The sequence below is a fragment of the Mandrillus leucophaeus genome, unplaced genomic scaffold (genome assembly GCF_000951045.1).
Source record: "Mandrillus leucophaeus isolate KB7577 unplaced genomic scaffold, Mleu.le_1.0 Scaffold695, whole genome shotgun sequence".
NCBI lineage: Eukaryota > Metazoa > Chordata > Mammalia > Primates > Cercopithecidae > Mandrillus > Mandrillus leucophaeus.
The window spans coordinates 552,037-559,755 of NW_012107530.1; the positions used below are offsets into that span (position 1 = coordinate 552,037).

Genomic DNA, 7,719 nt, shown 5'->3' on the forward strand with positions numbered 1-7,719 from the left:
ATATATATATGTTAAAAAAAAAAATAAAAGAGACTCCAGAGAGCTAGCTAGCCCCTTCCAATATGTGAGCATGCAGCTAGAAGGTACCACTTATGACCAGGAGACTGAGCCTTCTCTAAACACCAAGTCTGTCATCATTTTAATGTCAGACTTACCAGCCTCCAGAACCATAAGCAATAAACTCCTGTTGTTTACAAGCCATTCGATTTATGGTGTTTTTGTTATAGCAGCCCAAACAGACTAACACATCCCCCATTCCTCCCCCAACCCTTGACCTCAACCTTAGCCAATATATAATATTTTTAGGTAATACATTGTGCAGTCATCATTTCAGACAGCTTAAGGATTAATACACATAATGCCTTACACATAATTTTCATTTACAACAATCCACCTGCAAATAATACGTTCATAACACTTTTGAATTGGAGGTGATGTTTCATGGGGGGGAAAAAAAAAGACAGTAAGCAATTGAAAATGTCCTCCCAAATCTTTCTTCCCCACCCACTACAGACGCTCATCAAGTTCCTCAAATAAACCTCACAGCTCTCCTCTTCATGTCAGGTCTCCTCTTCAGTACATGTTGTCTCATATGAGGATAGGTTCAGGGGCCTAAAAGAACTGAGGTTTGCCTGTGCCCACCATGTTGGCTTTCAATGCTTCTAGCCTTATGGATAATGACTATATATATACACACAGCTAGTCTAGTAAGTCTGTAGAACTCAAGTTTAAAAGTAGAAAGAAAATAGCAGCATGCTCAGCCCCCTTGCCGTGTGATGCCCTGTGCCACTATGGAACTCTGCAGACTCCCCACCTGCATGAAAGCTCTCACCAGATACAGTCCATTGACCTTGGACTTCTCAGCCTCCATAACTGTAAGAAATGAATTCCTTTGCTTTACTAAAAGAGAGAGAGAGAGAGAATAACAGCATCTCTAATTTAAGCGCACAGGGATGGCTCCTGCTGATTGCTGTGCGGCAGACCTGCACAGATGGGCTGATAAAGCAGAGTGGGGGCAGAAAAGAAGAGTGTTAGAATGCAGGGGCTGGAAACTAGGAATAGGTCTCATGAAAGGATCACAGCCACAAGACTGGGAGGATGGCTGGCCCCACAGCCCCGAGTACAGCAAGAAGTGACTTGCTGGCTCCAGAAACCTCAGAGTAGAACATGGGCATGGTGAGATCAGGATAGGTCAGAGAAATAGACATACACATGTCATGTGGGCACATGAGTAGTTAGGCTGCCCTTCATCCAACTATCTCCTGTGTCCAACCCCATCCTAGGTCCTTGGGAAGACACGAGGAGAAACCAAGACTCTGTTCCCAAATGACATATGTTTTAGCAAAATATCTCGGTTCATAAAAATAATTTTCATGTGTTGAACATCTACTCATAAGCTATGCCCAGGAGACCAGACACACTGATAATGGCAGGGAATACAAGAGCTCGGGGACTCTGAGGAAGCAAAGATGCTTGTAATAAATTCTCTCAAAAAGATTCAGGAAATTGGCTTCTCTTGGGAGACTTCTATCAGAACCAAAGTAGAAATTGCCTCCTATGTATTAATGATCTAAGGATGACAGTTAGAATAACGTGCAGGAATAGTCAGTGTTTTGTGCAAGAGGTTACATGGGTCAATGAAACTTCTTTGCAGTTAATTTCTTTGGGGAGAAAAGAATCAGTATTTGCTGCCTGTTGGTGATCTGTCCCAATCCTGCGTCTGTAAGGTCTCATGTTTTTAGAAATCAGTTTTTAATAGCGTTTTTTCTGATGTTACAGGTAACATTTGCTTTAGAAAATTCGGAAAAGTCAGACAAAGTTAAAGAAGCAAGGGGGAAAAGTTGTCAGCCCATCAGCCACAAACAGAATTAACCATTTGGCCTATTTTCTTCCAGTTATTTCCTGGGCATTTTTCCACAACTTTCTATAGTTAAAATTATAATGTACATACAGTGATATCCTGCTTTTCTCCCCCATTTAAATATGTCATAAGCATTTCCTATGTGTATTTAACAATAAGTGTAGTCATTCAGTTTAGCCCTTATTACATGCAAAGCAAGCATTCTTCAGCAAATTATTCGTGGTTTATTGTACTAATCGTTGGCTATACAAGAGACAGTTTAGTGGTTGAGAGGACTCTCAAGTCAGGTTTGAATCCTGACTCTTCTACCTCCTAGCTTCATGACTTTGGACAAATTACTCAACTTCTCTGGCTCTGTTTCCTTAACTGTAAAGTGAGGATAATAGTATCTGCCCCATAAAGTTATTTTAATTAATAAATGGACTGGGCGCGGTGGTTCACACCTGTAATCCCACCACTTTTGGAGGCTGAGACAGATGGATCAACTGAGGTCAGGAGTTCAAGACCAGCCTGGCCAACATGGTGAAACCCCGTCTCTACCAAAAAATACAAAAATTAGCCAGGCGTGGTGGTGGGCACCCATAATCCCAGCTACTCAGGAGGCTGAGGCAGGGAGAATCGCTTGAACCCGGGAGGTGGAGGTTGCAGTGAGCTGAGATTGCGCCATTGCATTCCAGCCTGGGCAACAGAGCGAGACTCTGTCTCAAAATAAATAAATAAATAAATAACAAATGAATTAATAACAAGAAAAGTGCTTAAAGCAGTACCTGGCACAGTAAGCACAGAATAAGCAGTAGCTATTAACAATATGTGAATGCATCATAAATTATTCAACCATTATCCTGCAGCTGGACATTAAGGTTTTGGTCACACCTGTAATCCCAGCACTTTGGGAGGCAGAGGCAGGCAGATCATGAGGTCAAGAGTTCGAGACCAGCCTGGCCAACATAGTGAAACCTTGTCTCTACTAAAAATACAGAAAAATTAGCCGGGCATGGTGGCAGGCGCCTGTATCATGACGAGCTAATTTTTTGTGATTTTTGTAGAGATGGGGTTTCACCATGTTGCCCAGGCTGGTCTCGATTTTCTGATCTCAAGTCATTTGCCCACTTCACCCTCCCAAAATGCTGGAATTATAGGCATGGGCCATGGCACCCAGCTAGTGAAGCTGAATTTTTTTTTTTTTTTTTTTTCAGACAGAGTCTCGCTCTGTCACTAAGGCTGGAATGCAGTGGTACGATCCTGGCTCACTGCAACCTCCACCTGCGAGATTCAAGCGATTCTCTTGCCTCAACCTCTCAAGTAGCTGGGATTACAGGCACCCGCCACCACACCTAGCTAATTTTTGTATTTTAGTAGAGATGGTGTTTCACCATGTTGGCCAGGCTGGTCTTGAACTCCTGACCTCAGGTGATCTGCCCGCCTCAGCCTCCCAAAGTGCTGGATTACAGGCATGAGCCATGGCACCCAGCCAGTGATGCTGAATTGTTAACCAAAGTATTTGACTAATTACAGCAAGTGACAACCAGTGCTGAGTCCTGGTGACTTGAACATTCAATTCAAAGGATTACCCCATCACTGACTGTGTTTTATTCACATGTGTTTTTTACATCTCTCCCCCAGGAGAGCCAATATTTGATGAGAGAGGCCACATAACACACAGCACACCAGTTTAGGAGTCAACAGGCCGGCATTCCACATTAAACCCTCACAACCCAGCCTGCAGACCTCAGCCAAGGCACTTGCCCTTTCTTGTTCTCAGTTTACTACTTTATGAAACAAGGGCAGTTGGGCAAAAGTTGTTTTCAAGCCTGGCTGAACTTTGGAGCCACCTGCTGAAATTGTTTATAGTATAAATCCTCATTCTCCTCCCCAAGATTTAATGGTATCTGGGGTCAGATGCTGGGTATCTATAATTGTTAACAAATTTCCCAGGCAATGCTGATGAGCTGTAGGATTTACAGACAAGTCAACTGGGTTACCTCTAAGGCTCTTTCTAGCTTCTCACAAAGAAATTCCTCTAAAGGGAAAAAGCCACCAACCATGCCCGAACATGTTCGTGCTCCATCACCAAGGGAGCCCTCTCTGCGGTCCTGCCCTTTGCCAAGGGACTGTGGGCTTTAGACAGCAGCTGCATGGCTGCAGCCTCAGCCACATTCTCAATGATTATCATCACCGGTAGTTAATTGAGCACAAATAGCTGTGCAATAACCTTTGGAAAAAGCCACATTTGTTATCATTAAGATATTTCCTGCTCTTCTAATTGTAGGTGCTTCAGGAGCCGTGGCTTAAAGTGCAGACATGACCAGGTCCAAGAACCACACCACACACAACCAGTCCTGAAAATGGCACAGAAATGGTATCAAGAAACCCCGATCACAAAGATACAAATCTCTTAAGGGGATGGACCCCAAGTTCCTGAGGAACATGCGCTTTGCGAAGAAGCACAAGAAGGGCCTGAAGAAGATGCGGGCCAACAGTGCCAAGGCCATGGGTGCACGTGCCGAGGCTATCAAGGCCTTGTAAAGCCCAAGGAAGCTAAGCCCAGGATCCCAAAGTACACCCTGAAGTGTGTGCGACTTCAGCCACAAGCTCGATGGACTTGCTTACACTGCCCACCCCAAGCTGGGGAAGCATGCTCGTGCCTGCGTTGCCAAGGGGCTCAGGCTATGCTGACCAAAGGCCAAGGTTAAGGACCAAACCAAGGTCCAGGCTGCAGCTCCAGCTTCAGTTCCAGCTCAGGCTCCCAAAGGTGCCCAGGCCCCTACAAAGGCTTCAGAGTAGGTATCTCTGTGTGCCAACGTGAGGACAGAAGGACTGGTGCAACCACCCCCTCCCCCTGCACTGCCCGCCGGCTGCCATCGGTATGGGGCTGGGGTCCTCCTGTGCTGTTTGTACAAATAAACCTGAGGCAGGAAAAAAAAAGGTATTTCCTAAACTTTAAACGCCTCGCTATGAAACTACATTAATTTTCTGGTCCCTCTTTGTACAGGGCTCAAGGTAAAAGCTTTGGCAGCTCCCTGTTAGGAATCTGAGTGCACATGGATATTGATTCTGTTTCTTGAAGGAAAAGAAAAAAGAGGAAAAAAAAAAATCCCTGAGCATACAACCTCAGCATCCTCCTGGCAGGAGCTGATGGAGGAGGTGGTGATTTGGATTAACCTATAACCAGCTCTGCTAAGGTCTAAGTGTTCGGACAATAACATGTGCATTTGGGAAGCACTGAAATGGTTCAGTGCAGGAAATAGCCCCTGAACAGTGCAGCCTTTTCCATTACAGTCTTACTTGGTGATATCATAAAGCACTCAACTGTCCAGTTCAATTAGCAAGCAGGCAGTCTATAATAAGAGCCTGCACTTCTCTAACCAGACAGGCTCAGACAAGGCCATGACGTGAAGGCCCTAGAACTTCATCCAGGAAGCAGGGACTCTAGCTCAGGCCCACTGAGGTGGAAGATGTGTGTGTGTTCGTGACTGTCTGGGGGAACGTAAGCACAGGCACGTGTATTAACCATATATATGATTATATTCAAAGGGTTGGATTCAATCTGCTTGGGGTCCCAACCCACCAGTTGGGCTGTAATTCTACAAACCAAGTTCCTCTGTGAGGCCTTTCTCAAACTTACAGGAAGGATTGTTATTAGGAAACACATTTTCTTCCCCAGAACAGACGCAAAGGTCTTAAATCCATTCAGAGTGGACTATTGAAGAAGCATTTTACTGCAGAATCTGGGACTTCTCTGGTGGTTGGGTTAAGGTAAAAGGGGTACAGTGTGCCTGCTTGATTCATCTACTCACTTTAATATGCATTACACATTTAGAGGACTTGCAAGGTGCATTTCTATACATTTTTCAATTGATTCTTATTTTACTGATAAATCAACTGAGTTCTAGAAAGCATAATAACTTGCCAAAGATCACCAGCTAATAAGTGGCAGCAGCTGGACTAGAGCCCAAATCTTCTGACTCTGTTGTAAAGGCTAATAAAGGGCCAGAGAGTGGCCCAGAAAAATGTATAAAGAACAAAAGACTTGAGAAAAAGCAGAAATTTCAGTGCTTGCCCTTCATAATGAGGTTCCTGAGAGGAACCAGGACCTGCTCATTATTTTCTGACTTTTCATGCTGCTTGGGGATCATTAGCCTGGGTTTTCAGCCTGTCTTTTCAAAGTGCCAAGAAAAATGTGTAACGTGATAAGTGGAGGTTATAGAGAATGGCCAGAAGTCTGGTGGGATGTTGCTGTTGTTGCTGGGGAGAAGAAAGAAGACGCTCATTTGAGATGGCTTTGTGTGAATCTGGACTTATGATAACACATTTCCTTCACCCCAGTGTTTCTGACATAGAGTCGGGGTAGTTTTACTGCTTCAAAGATCTCACGAGCTAGAAGAAATTGTAATTTCCATTGGTTACTGAGGTGAAATAGAGCATGGTTGAGATTAGGATCTGGATATTCCAGAATGATCTAAGAGATAATAATGACTTCCTCAAATTACTGAAGCAGGAGCTGAAATGGTTATGATATTTAATCCTCATAAAGACCTTGGGAGGTGTGCGTCATTAACCGCATTTGGAAATGAGATTACTAAGGCTTAGCAGGTCTGAATAACTGGCCAAAGGCTTGTAATTGCCAAAGCTGGAAATTGAACTAGGATGCATACGACTTCAGAGCCACTCTTTAACCAATAGGCTCATCCGTTCTTTGTTGGAGGCAAAGTGAGGGGAGGATGACCTGACTGTCTCCTCACTGTCTCTTCCACTAGGACTTGCTTCTTCATTGCTCTGAAAAGCCTCCTTCATCTCTCTCCGCCTTCAAGCCATCCTCTAAGGTCTGGTTCAATCCTAAGCTCCTCCTGGAAGCCTGGCATCCACATTAATCTCTTCCTTCTCTGAAGTAGACACAAGCAGAAATTCCTGGGACTGTACCTTTTGGTTTCTCATGTACTTGATGTATAACTAAATGGAATTTGGTTTTTATTTTTTATTCGATGTTATTTATTTATTTATTTATTTATTTATTTATTTTTGAGACAGAGTTTCCCTCTTGTTGCCCAGGCTAGACTGCTTTGGTATGATCTCAGCTCACCACAAACTCCGCCTCCCGGGTTCAAGCAATTCTCCTGCCTCAGCCTCCTTGGTAGCTGGGATTACAGGCATGTGCACCACACCTGGATAATTTTGTATTTTTAGTAGAGCTGGGTTTTCTCGATGTTGATCAGGCTGGTCTCGCACTCCCAACCTCAGGTGATCCACCTGCCTCAGCCTCCCAAAGTGCTGGGATTACAAGCCTGAGCCACCGCGCCTGGCCTGGAATTTGGTTTTTAAAACCCTTTCAGATAAATAGGCATTAGGTGTTTCGTAGAAACACACTTTGTTTTACATAAATAACTCCACAAATAAGGACAAAGTTTTCTTTATCAGATTTAGAGTCATAAATTAAATCAGATCGGAACCTTCCCTCCTCACTTAGCCATTCCCCAAATTTTGGCCTAGGACCACAGAGGTCGGGAGGGAAGGAAGTGTCTCTCCTAGCTCCATTCATGGCCAGGAAATAGGCTTGCTCCTCTTAGTTGACATTTCCATCTCTCATCCCCTCCAAAGTCTTTAATAAAACTCCAAAACGGGCCAGGTGCAGTGGCTCACATCTGTTATCTCAGCACTTTGGGAGGTCGAGGCGGTTGGATCACGAGGTCAGGAGTTCAAGACCAGCCTGGCCAACATGGTGAAACCCCGTCTCTACTAAAAATACAAAAAAATTAGCCAGGCCTGGTGGCACGCACCTGTAATCCAAGCTACTCAGGAGGCTGAGGCAGGAGAATCGCTTGAACCCGGGAGGCGGAGGTTGCAGTGAGCCAAGATTGCAC

General features: G+C 44.4%; 1 pseudogene; it reads left to right on the forward strand.

Annotated features, from left to right (window-relative positions):
- Positions 1-4,162: 4,162 nt before the first annotated feature.
- On the forward strand, positions 4,163-4,645 carry LOC105527862 (annotated as a pseudogene).
- The last annotated feature ends 3,074 nt before the right edge of the window (positions 4,646-7,719 follow it).